The sequence below is a fragment of the Physeter macrocephalus genome, unplaced genomic scaffold (genome assembly GCF_002837175.3).
Source record: "Physeter macrocephalus isolate SW-GA unplaced genomic scaffold, ASM283717v5 random_1733, whole genome shotgun sequence".
In the NCBI taxonomy this organism is placed as follows: domain Eukaryota; kingdom Metazoa; phylum Chordata; class Mammalia; order Artiodactyla; family Physeteridae; genus Physeter; species Physeter macrocephalus.
Genome location: NW_021146997.1, coordinates 14,909 through 25,000, shown reverse-complemented (window position 1 = coordinate 25,000; position 10,092 = coordinate 14,909). Strand labels below are relative to the sequence as shown.

The 10,092-nt window shown below is 49.1% G+C and overlaps 1 long non-coding RNA gene across 2 annotated transcripts in view; it reads left to right on the top strand.

The window, feature by feature from the left end:
• The first annotated feature begins 6,377 nt into the window (after positions 1-6,377).
• The window catches only part of LOC114485576 (uncharacterized), an 11,481-nt gene continuing 7,766 nt past the window's right edge, over positions 6,378-10,092 (top strand). Inside the window, exons 1-3 of one of the 2 annotated variants that reach the window (XR_003678985.1) lie at positions 6,378-6,473; positions 8,292-8,522; positions 9,743-9,837. This is a non-coding gene — a long non-coding RNA (uncharacterized lncRNA). Of the gene's footprint in view, positions 6,474-8,291; positions 8,523-9,742; positions 10,083-10,092 lie in introns of those variants that run through there. The other variant, XR_003678984.1, reaches the window with a different exon arrangement.

Below are 10,092 nucleotides of genomic sequence, written 5' to 3'. Positions count from 1 at the left end.
TATCATTTTGCCTGACCTTTCCGAGTTCGTCAACTTGCCTCTGATGTAAGCAAAACCTAACTTCTTCGCTTGAAGAAAAATTCCAGGGATGGAATCCTCACATCAGCTCACTCTCGCATGTGCTTACAGCCTTTCCCCTGCTAAGCAGAGCTATAACGTTGCCCAGCTAAAGCCTACGGGAGATCCAGGGCTCACACTGCTCTGGTCCCCGTCTGCCGCTGTTCACTGGTTTTATGTCCTGAAAACATCTTCTTCCTGAACATACCAAGAGCCAAACTGTTTCCCGGCTCCTGGATCCAATCAGGTAACTGTACACACACCCCGTCAAATGCATCCTAACACACACACGCGGGCGTGCAAGCACACACACACACATCTGACTGACTACTGAAAAGCACGGGTTGACCTCAGTCCAAAAATGGCTAGCCGCTGCCCTTTCTCTTAAAGAGCTCAACTGGCTCTCTGACACCAACCTGTGGCCTTCCCTCTGTGGGGACAGGTCTTCAGTCTAGGATTCTGGGGCATGGTGGATATCAGAAGTGACTCGGATGCCCTCTCTTCTCATTTTGGGAGACAGCTACCTCCTGTGTCAAGTGACAGCAGTGAAATTTGCTACCTGCCTCCTTTTCAGAATGAATAAACATCTGATCCATCCAGAAAAATCCATTTGGAACTGATCTCCATGCTTTTATATATTGGGCAGCATTTCCCTCCAGCAAGAGCAAATTTGCTTGACTGCCAGAAGGGGCCTTAGAGCTCATTTTGAAAGCTTGTTGGAGATTTTAGCTGGGGGTCACAGACAGCCACTTCTAAACTCTTGACTGATGGGCCATCCTTGGTCTGGGGAAAACATCATCTTCAACTGTCAGTACAGATTTGGGAAGGATGCACACGGGGGGTGAGGGAAGGCACGCTTGCTTGGCCACCAGAGGTGGACTCTGGGCCCACAAAGACTGCCACAGATAAAAGCTGTGACTGTTTTCCCATCCGTGAGTGGGAATAGGGATAGCGTGGAGGAAGAGAGACACGTATGTCAAGCCCGCTGCACGGTACCCGGCGTGAGAGATGATCAACGCTGAGAACCATGACTGCTGGCTAGATGGATCCCCTGATGGACTGCAGTGACCAAGAGGAGGAGGAAGAGGGCAGACAGCGCCCCCCCACACAACCTGAATAGCCTCCATTTGACTCTTGTATTTTACAGGTAAGTGAATGAACTTCAGGTGACTCGATGGCTTACCTACGGGCATATTAGGACTTAAACTCAGCTCTCTTGACCCACGGCCAGACTGTTACCCTGAACTGCCTGCCACAAATTCAGGCCACCATCGTGCCCTCCAGGCAAAGAAGCACCAGGCGGCTACCTGAGTTGACAATGGGATGACTGACAAGACATGTCCCCAGCATGAGGTCTTAGCCATTGGTCATGGGTCTCTGGACCAGGACAGCCAGGTTTCCTAGCAGCTTGACCACCCTTTCTGAGTTCCAGACACCACTTCCCACGTCTGTTCACCAGCGCCCAAGGGGCACAGCCATCAGATACATGATTCTCAGCAAACAGCCTGGAGGAAAATTTGATAGTGCACTTTTAAGCCTTAAAAAACCTCCCCATTGGTGCTTACCTGAGTCTACACATGAGATAAAATGTCATAGAACTACATACCAAACATAAAACAGAAGAGCTCATGTGAAAAGGGATGCATTCTGAATAAGGTGCTTAGTTCGGCTAGCAGCATCTCACCAGCATCAATTTCCGGTCTCTGCTAGCGTACTGTAGTTATATGAGGTATTATCATTGCATAGAGCTGAGACCTTTATTTACTATTTTTGCTGTGTTTTTGCGACTCTAAAACTATTTCAAAATAAAAATACAAGACCCTATGCTTTGCCCCATTCCTCCAGAAATTATCCTAAGGAAATAAAGATGCATACAGAAACAACACTAATAGCAATCACAGGTTTTAAAGTAAATTTTCAGCCGGCTATTCGATGGCAGTGCTAAGCATAAATCACCCTGTGGTGAGGACAGTGTTCAAAGTGAGGGCTGTGCCCTGCACGGGTGGACCTTGCAAGGCTGTGCCTGCTGGACCTCAGGTGAGCTATTTAACATCTTTGTCCCTTGGGCTCCCCATCTGTAAAATGAATATACTATAATAAGGTCTCTCTTGTTGCGTTGTTTGTGTTCATGTAAAGTATGTGCAGAACAGAACCTGACACCTGTTACGTGCTCAATAAGTTTGAGCTATTATCATGTTGAAGAAGAACGCTAATGATACGAGAAAATGTTGCTATTAGTGAACATCGGAGACTGTAAAACTATGTAATATTGATGCTATTTTTTAAAGACACAGAGACGTATAAAGCAGCGGCTGAGAGGTCTTCCCACCGTGTTACAAGTGTTTATCTTTGGGTGCTGCTTCTTTGTTTTCCCTCTTTAAGCTCTTCTTTGATTTCCAAAAATAATTCGATAGCACTAGGATTTTGAAATTTGAAAATGAGAATGAAAGGGGACCCTCGGTTGAGATGAATGGCTAGATCGCATCATGCTATGCCTCTCAGCTCCTCTGTTTCAGCTGCCTGTAAGTCCCAGACGCCTGTCCCTGAGATGCCTACATTTCCCTAAGAAAGGAGAAGGGCTGTTGACGTCTTGGGGGTGCATGGTTATTTTCTGTTGTTAACACCGGTGCTGGCTGTGAGCTCCGGGGTCCCCACATCTGTGCAGTCTGCCCACAAAATATGTGCCTCGCTCCAGAGAGTGGGGAGGGATGGCATCTAGGGACCCGGCCCTGGCAGGATGGTCAGTCACCAGCCCCGTTGAGAGCAGCCTCCACATTCCCGTTTCCACCCCGAGACAGGAGCCTCCAAAGGACACGGCTAATAAACGAGGCTGTGCTCCACGCTGCTCCAGGGAGAGCTTTCTGGGGTCCGATCCCATTTTCTTTGCTCTTATGCTTTCCTCTTTTCTCCTGTAATGGAGCCAGCCCACAGTGGCTGGGCTTCTCTCCCCAGGCCCGTTTGTTCTCAGGAAGGTCTCTGATGGGCACTTGTGGGCACTCAAGCTGCCTATTCATTCTTGTCCAGGGTTCTGGCTCCTTCTCTAAGCCTATCAATGACCCTTAGCAGGCTCTGGGGAAGGAACAAGGAACCACCGGGCCCTGGGATGCACAGGAATTTAGGAGTCAGGCCCCAGCAGGGCTGCCAGGCTGGAACACAGAGAGCTTGTGTGATCTCAGGAGACACCCCGTCTCCCTTCAAGAGGCTACCCGACCCTGCTGTCAGGGAACACACTATCGAAACTCCTCTCCATCCCAAAGATCTTTTGGGCCTACTGGTTCTCATCCAGTGTGAGCCCCAGATTCAGGGTACCAACTGCTGGTGCCACCTGGCAGGGGGAGTGGAGAAGAGATGGGGACACAGACTCTGAGCTGACCGCCCCCCCGCCGGCAGGACTCCAGAGCCCTACCACATCCAGGCAGAAAGGAAAGAAATGCCCCCAGATGTCATTTTGAAAGGTTAAAAATTCTCCCCATTCTGGATAAAGAAGATGGGGTGCATAGCTATAATGAAATATTACTCAGCCATAAAAAAAGAATGAAATAATGCCATTTGCAGCAACGTGGATGCAACTAGAGATTATCATACTAAGTGAAGTCAGTCAGACAGAGAGAGACAAAAACCATATGATATCACTTATATGCAGAATCTAAAATATGACACAAATGAACCTATCTATGAAACAGAAACAGACTCAGAGAGAACAGACTGGTGGTTGCCAAGGGGGAGGGCAGGGGAGGGGTGGATTTGGAGTTGGGTATTAGCAGATGCAAACTCTTACATATAGAGTGGATAGACAACAAGGTCCTACTGTATGGCACAGGGAACTATAATCAATATCCTGGGATAAACCATAATGGGAAAGACTGAAAAAGAATACATATATGTGTAACTGAATCACTCTGCTGTAGAAATTACACAACACTGCAAATCAGTAAAATAAAAAAAAAAATGCTCCCCATTCTATGTCCTCACAAGCATCCCTGCACCCCCAGGATGAGCGGCCACTTGTGGTACTTCTCCACCTAAAACTCACCAATGGCTTTCCTGGGCGTTAGGAATAAAAGCCACGTCCTTACTAGGTCTTCTGGCCCGAACCTCCTCTTGATCTGCCCTCTCCCTTCCTTGATCAGCCCAAGTCCCCTTGGCCTCCTTTCTGCTCCATGAAAGTGCCAAGCTCCCCGTGCAGATGAGGAGTTTGCATGTTCTCTTCCTATGCCTGTACATCTCATTCACACCTCCCACCACCTAGCAGGATGGATGTTTTCTGTCATTCAGGTTTCATCAACTCAGAACTTCACTGAGGCCCCATGAAGTCCCCGCACTTTCTCTACAGTCCTGATCACGATGGGTAATTGCACTGTGTATTTGCTTGTCTGATGAGTGTCTACTCCCCCCACCACTAGAAGGTGGGCTCCAGGACAGCGGAGCTTGCCTGTCGTGTCCACACGCGTCTCCCCAGTGCTAAGAACCATGCAGGGCATGAGGCGGGTGGTCTCGGTAAATCATTAGTAGATGAATGAAATGACGGAAGAAAGAGGCTTTTACTCAGTGAAACAGGGGCTCCTGGTTGCACGTGAAAACCTGCCTCCCTAGAGAAGATGCTGACTGCGCTGGTGTCTTGGGGTGGTGGGGCACTGGTCCCACCGCTCTGGCCTCTGGCTGAAAGCACAGGAGGACCGTATCGCTGTAATCTGGTGGACCGGCTCACGGTCATGGGGTACGTCTCTTCAGGGCCTCCCACCCAGCATGTCACGGGGCATCCTGGGGCCCAGGTAAGAGGAGGTGAGGCTGGAATCAGAGCAGGGGTAGGCTGAGCAGCAGAGGGAACAGCCTAGAGGAAGCACAAAATCCTCCCGGGAGTCGGGTTCATACGGCCTGATTCTGGAAACAATGCCACTGCAGGTTTGTCCCAATGAAGGTCACACCAGTGGGTCACGCCACCTGCCCTGCCTCTCGGCTTGAGGCGCTCCTAATTTTCTGCATGTTTTCATCTTTACCAGGGAGAAGAACTGGGGGAGGGCATGTACTTTCTAAATGATGTGTTGCTATAGAATTATTCATTTCTAACCTTTCAGAAGAGGCGGCATTGTCCAAAAAGATGCCGAGATGATAACAGCGAAGGGCCGGGCATCCTGCTTACCCACACGAGGCACCACCCATAAACACCAAGCTCTGGCTGAGAGCCTCCAAGTAGGACAGCAGAGGTCCAGGCAGACTGCCGGGCTATCGGGATGCCGTGGTCCAGGCTTCTAGTTGGTGGGTGGGGAAGCACGTACAAAGGTGGCACCACCCCAGCCTAAAAGGGCCCAGCAGGAGGGACAGACCATATGGGCTGAGAAACGCTACTACAGAAATGGCCCAAGGTACCCAGAGGAGGATCGGTTTAATTCTAATGGGGGCTGGGGAGCAGGCATCAGGGAAGGACGTTAGGGTGGACTGGAAAGAATAAAGATGATTTAACCCGAGGCATATGTGAGAAGGGTGGTCCTGGCAGAAAACAAGCAAACAGGCGAAGGCAGGGAGATGTGACAACCTGTGCATTGTGGGAAAATGGCCATGGTGCATTGTGGGAACTATGGACACAGTGCATTGTGGGACCTATAGACATGGTGCATTGTGGGCACTAGGGCACTGTGAGCACAGTGCATTGTGGGAACTATCTGTAGAGAGCTTGCAATTAGACGGAGAGCAGCTGAGCTGGAAAGGCAGGCAGAGTTTATTTATTACCATTGGATTTTTCCTGCCCCCTTTGTTATTTTTATTTTTTTACTTTTAATATTTGTCATCAACTAAAAGCCTGTATACGCTTGACTCATCTATCTTATTTTTCTATTGTCTGTTTTACCACTAGAGTAGAAACTCGAGGAGGGCAGGGATTTGGTCAGTTTTTTGCTATATCCCCAACACTGCTTGGCACACAGTAGGTGCTAGATAAAGAAGAGCCTGTAAGTAAATGAGTGCTGACAGCCTTCCCCAGGCCAACATTCCCCAGGCAGCATAGTACCCATGCCTGAAAGCCTTAGATGTCATGTGAACAAACACGCCTCATTGTATTACTTATTTTTTAAAACTCACGCTGGTATGATATCCAACTGGCATCCAATCTGTGCTTCATGGATGATACTGCCTGGAGTAAGACCAAGTTAAAAAAAAAAAAAAAAGGGAGCTCTTTTAGAGGAAACTATTAATATAACAGAATGCAAGTTCCAGGTGGGAAACAGCACACCCAAGACTCATAGGACAAGACTGATATTCTAGAAAGATGACTCAGGCAACAGTCTGGTGTGCCAGGATAAGGGAAAAGGGTGAGGAGACTGTTCTCAGGGTCCAAAAGAGAGGAGATGGGGATTTAGCAGAAGACTTGGGGTGCAGGTGAGGTGCACTGCGATGGAGAGAGCTGACTGGACCCTGATCAGGTGAGGACCATCTTTCCAGCTTAAAGCTTAGCTCAGGACCTTTCATTCAGCAGGTGATCAGTAATGGGTAGGCAGAGAATGAACGAAGTGGATGAATGAAGAATTGCCATCCTCTTCAGTCACGGAATCCTCGGGGGCTTCTCAGGCCCCCGCCGTGGAGGCAGTTAAGAGGGGATCAGGGGCGCTGTGGGGGGCCGGCCACAGAGGAGCCGCTTCTGGCTGGCCCTGGGGGGCTTAGCAGAGTGACAGGTTCACGAAATGAGAAGGTTCCTCAAGAGAGGGGGTATGATGAGGGCAGGGCCTAGCCTGGGTGACAATTTCCTTGTCACTCCCATTGATCACACCGAGCCCACAGCCCTGCCTAGGCAGTGGAGGGGGTCAGCGAGGATGGAGCCCCTTCTCCTTAAGGGGCTCAATCGACCTGCCAGGAGCCATTCCGCATTGGCTGCAGGAAACGTCCCGAACAAGTGTGAGACTCAGCCTTTCTCCCTTCCCAGAGTGGCGAGGACAGCACAGCAGTTGCTTCTTTAGAGAGCAGCCAGTTCTCCAACCCCCAGCCAGGGAGTCAGACACAGGACATGGCAACGCAGGGAACTAATATTTGCGGAGTTTCTACGACAGACCACGTGCTGTCGCACCAGCTTTACCTATGTTATTAGATGTCATTGTCACGACAACCAGGCAGGGTGGGTGTTTTGCACAGATGAAATACCTGAGGTTTGGAGGGCAGAAAGCTATACAACCAATAAGTATCAGAAGTGAAATCTGAACCAGCCTCATCCACATTCTGAAACTCCTGTTCTATTACTCACAGCCTTAAGCTCTGTCCAAAATAGTCCTCTGGGCTCTGTGCCTAAAGCAATAGAAAATGTAGACCAAGGACATCAGACTTGGGACAGAAATATTCTGGGACACTTCGGGGGCTAAATGCTCTGGACCTAGGGAGAAAGCCTCAAGACAAAATCTATTAGGTCAAGGGCCTCGGGCAGATATGTGCTCTGTTCATTCAACCCATAAAGAAGGGGCTCCAGAGGCAAAGTGTACAGCAAGTGCCAGGGCATGGAGATGTGAGAGTGGAAAGCTGATCAGTGCTGCTGGAGCAGAGCAGGCAAACGACAGAGGGTCGGAGGTGTGCCCAGAGGGCTGGGCAGCATTGCTGGGTCCTTACCGCCACCTTCTGCCTTCTGCAGCGGAATCTGCTGAGTCAGGGGCTCTCCTGGGGGCCCTGGGGAAGGATTCAATGATTACGCAACCCCGAGCTCCTCTGATGGGAATGAGGCCCAGCTTGGAGACTATGTGAGGGGGTGATATTCTCCCAAATATTACAGGGCTGCCATACTTTCTCCACAAGCCGGTGGGTGGGTGGTACTGAAGAGGGGGAAAAATAATTATGGCAGTTTCTGAAGAACTTAAGACACTGGTGTCTTACTTTCTTGTCTGTTTCAAGCAGAATAATAAGTAGGAAAATCAGATTCACATTTATCCTGCAGCTCGTGCCAGAGAAAAGTCAGGGGGATTCAGAGGCAGCCATTTTGCCCCTAGGATGTGTGATACTGTGATCTATAATAAGAAATAAATATTGGTTCTCTGTCCTTTTTTCTGGCAGATTCCTAAAACTCTGGGAATCTCCTGTGATGAGAGTGACAAAGGTGTCTTTTTAAAAAATTTATTTTAAGTTGAAGTAGAGTTGATGTACAATGTTCTGTTAACTTCTGCTGTACAGCAATGTGACTCAATTATACATATATATATATGTATACATACACATTCTTTTTTATATTCTTTTCCATTCTGGTTTATCCCCCGTAATGGATAAAGGTGTCTTTTGATATGTTAATGATACGACTTCTGGAACCACCTATGACTGGGGACTCTAGTTGCTGGGAGAACCAACCAGGTAATTAGAGGGTTGGAACTTTCAGTGTCGCCTCCCAGCCTCGGGGAGAGGGGCTGGAAACCGAATCAACTGCCAATGGCCAATGATGGACTCAATCACGCCTGTGCATCGAAGCCTCCATAAACACCACAAGAAGGTTCGGGAGCTTCCAGGTTGGTAAACACGTGAAGATTCGGATGAGGGGGTGCCCAGAGAGCAGGGAAGTTTCCAGCCCTTTCCCCCTACCCTGCTTGATGCATCACTTTCATCTGGCTCTTCCTGAGTTATATTCTTTCATAGTAAACGTGTGATCTAGGGACTTCCCTGGTGGTCCAGTGGTTAAGACTCTGTGCTTTCCAGGGAGATCAGCTCGGTGCTTTGCGACCACCTCGATTCCTCATCGGGGAGTAAAACCCCACATGCCGCTCGGCGTGGCCAATAAATAAATAAACAAATAAATAAACAAACTTGTGATGTAGTAAGTAAAAGGTTTCTCTGAGTTCTGTGAGTAGCTCTAGCAAATTAATCGAACCCACGGATGGGGTTCTGGTGGTTTGTGTCCCATCCCTGGCTATTCTGAAGAGAAGACACTCTCTCTTTACATGTTCTCCCTAAAAACCCAAGATGTATTTAGAATGTAGATCAGAACCTTCCACCCTAAGGTGATGGTGTTCCAGCAGAAAAGTTCTGAAATCTAATTTGGTTTCTTCGTGACAATACGTTTTCTCCGTGTGACCCGGGGGCCTCATCCTTCCCCTTATTGCCTTCTCTCTCTTCTTCCTGCCAGTCATGGTCAAAGTGTCTATGCTACTTTTTAAACCACAGGTTTTGAAAGCAGTTCTTCTGTCAAGTGTGGAGGGGAAGGGGAGGCGGGCGGAGGAGGGTTCTCTGCAACTCTAAGATTCCGTGATGGTTAGCTTGGAGATTCACGGGAGTTTGCTGCCAGTAGGACGGGCTCTACTCTTGTGACTGTCTTTTTTTCTGGCAACACACACTTTCCAAGTGCTCTGACCCCGGGCTGCAGAGCAGGCTTCAAGCTTTTCATTTTGATGCCACTTGATCTATAAATGCCCTTTCTAGGTGGTCCCAGACCTCTTAATTCCTCTGGTTTCCTGAAAGATGGGTTCTGGCACCTGGATGTTCGTTTCATCCCTAAAGGACAAGCCTAGATATAAGCTTCCCAGGTGGCAAGATCGCTCCGAGCCCACCAGCAGGCAAGCCAGACACAGCCTCCCTGGGGATGCAGGAGACCAGAGGAAACACATCTGGTGCATGGCCTGAGAGACCAATGGCAAGAGGTTCAGAGGGGGATGCAGGATGGAAAGTGGGGAGGCAAGGCTAGGAGATCAGAATGTCTGCAATAATGAGACCCCTCTTCCCGGTTCCCCATCAGGAGGACTCTCTGAGAAGGAAGACATCCTCGGAAGCTTTGAATCCCTCATGCCCATTTGACGGAAAAGGAGAAGCACTGAGAAGTGAGATCACACGGTATTAAAAGACAGAGCTGGGACTTGAACCCAGGTGTTCTCCCTCGCTATCCAGAGGGAAAACAGAGTAGAGAAACCATCTGGGCTTGAAGAACTCAGGGGGGTTGGCCAGCAGTATGAGAATAAGAACAGCTGCCTGCCCTTGAAACTCACCAACGCTTCACACGCTTTGCCTACATTATCTTATTTTTTTTTTTTTTTTTTTTTTGGTGGTACGCGGGCCTCTCCCTGTTGTGGCCTCTCCCGTTGCGGAGCA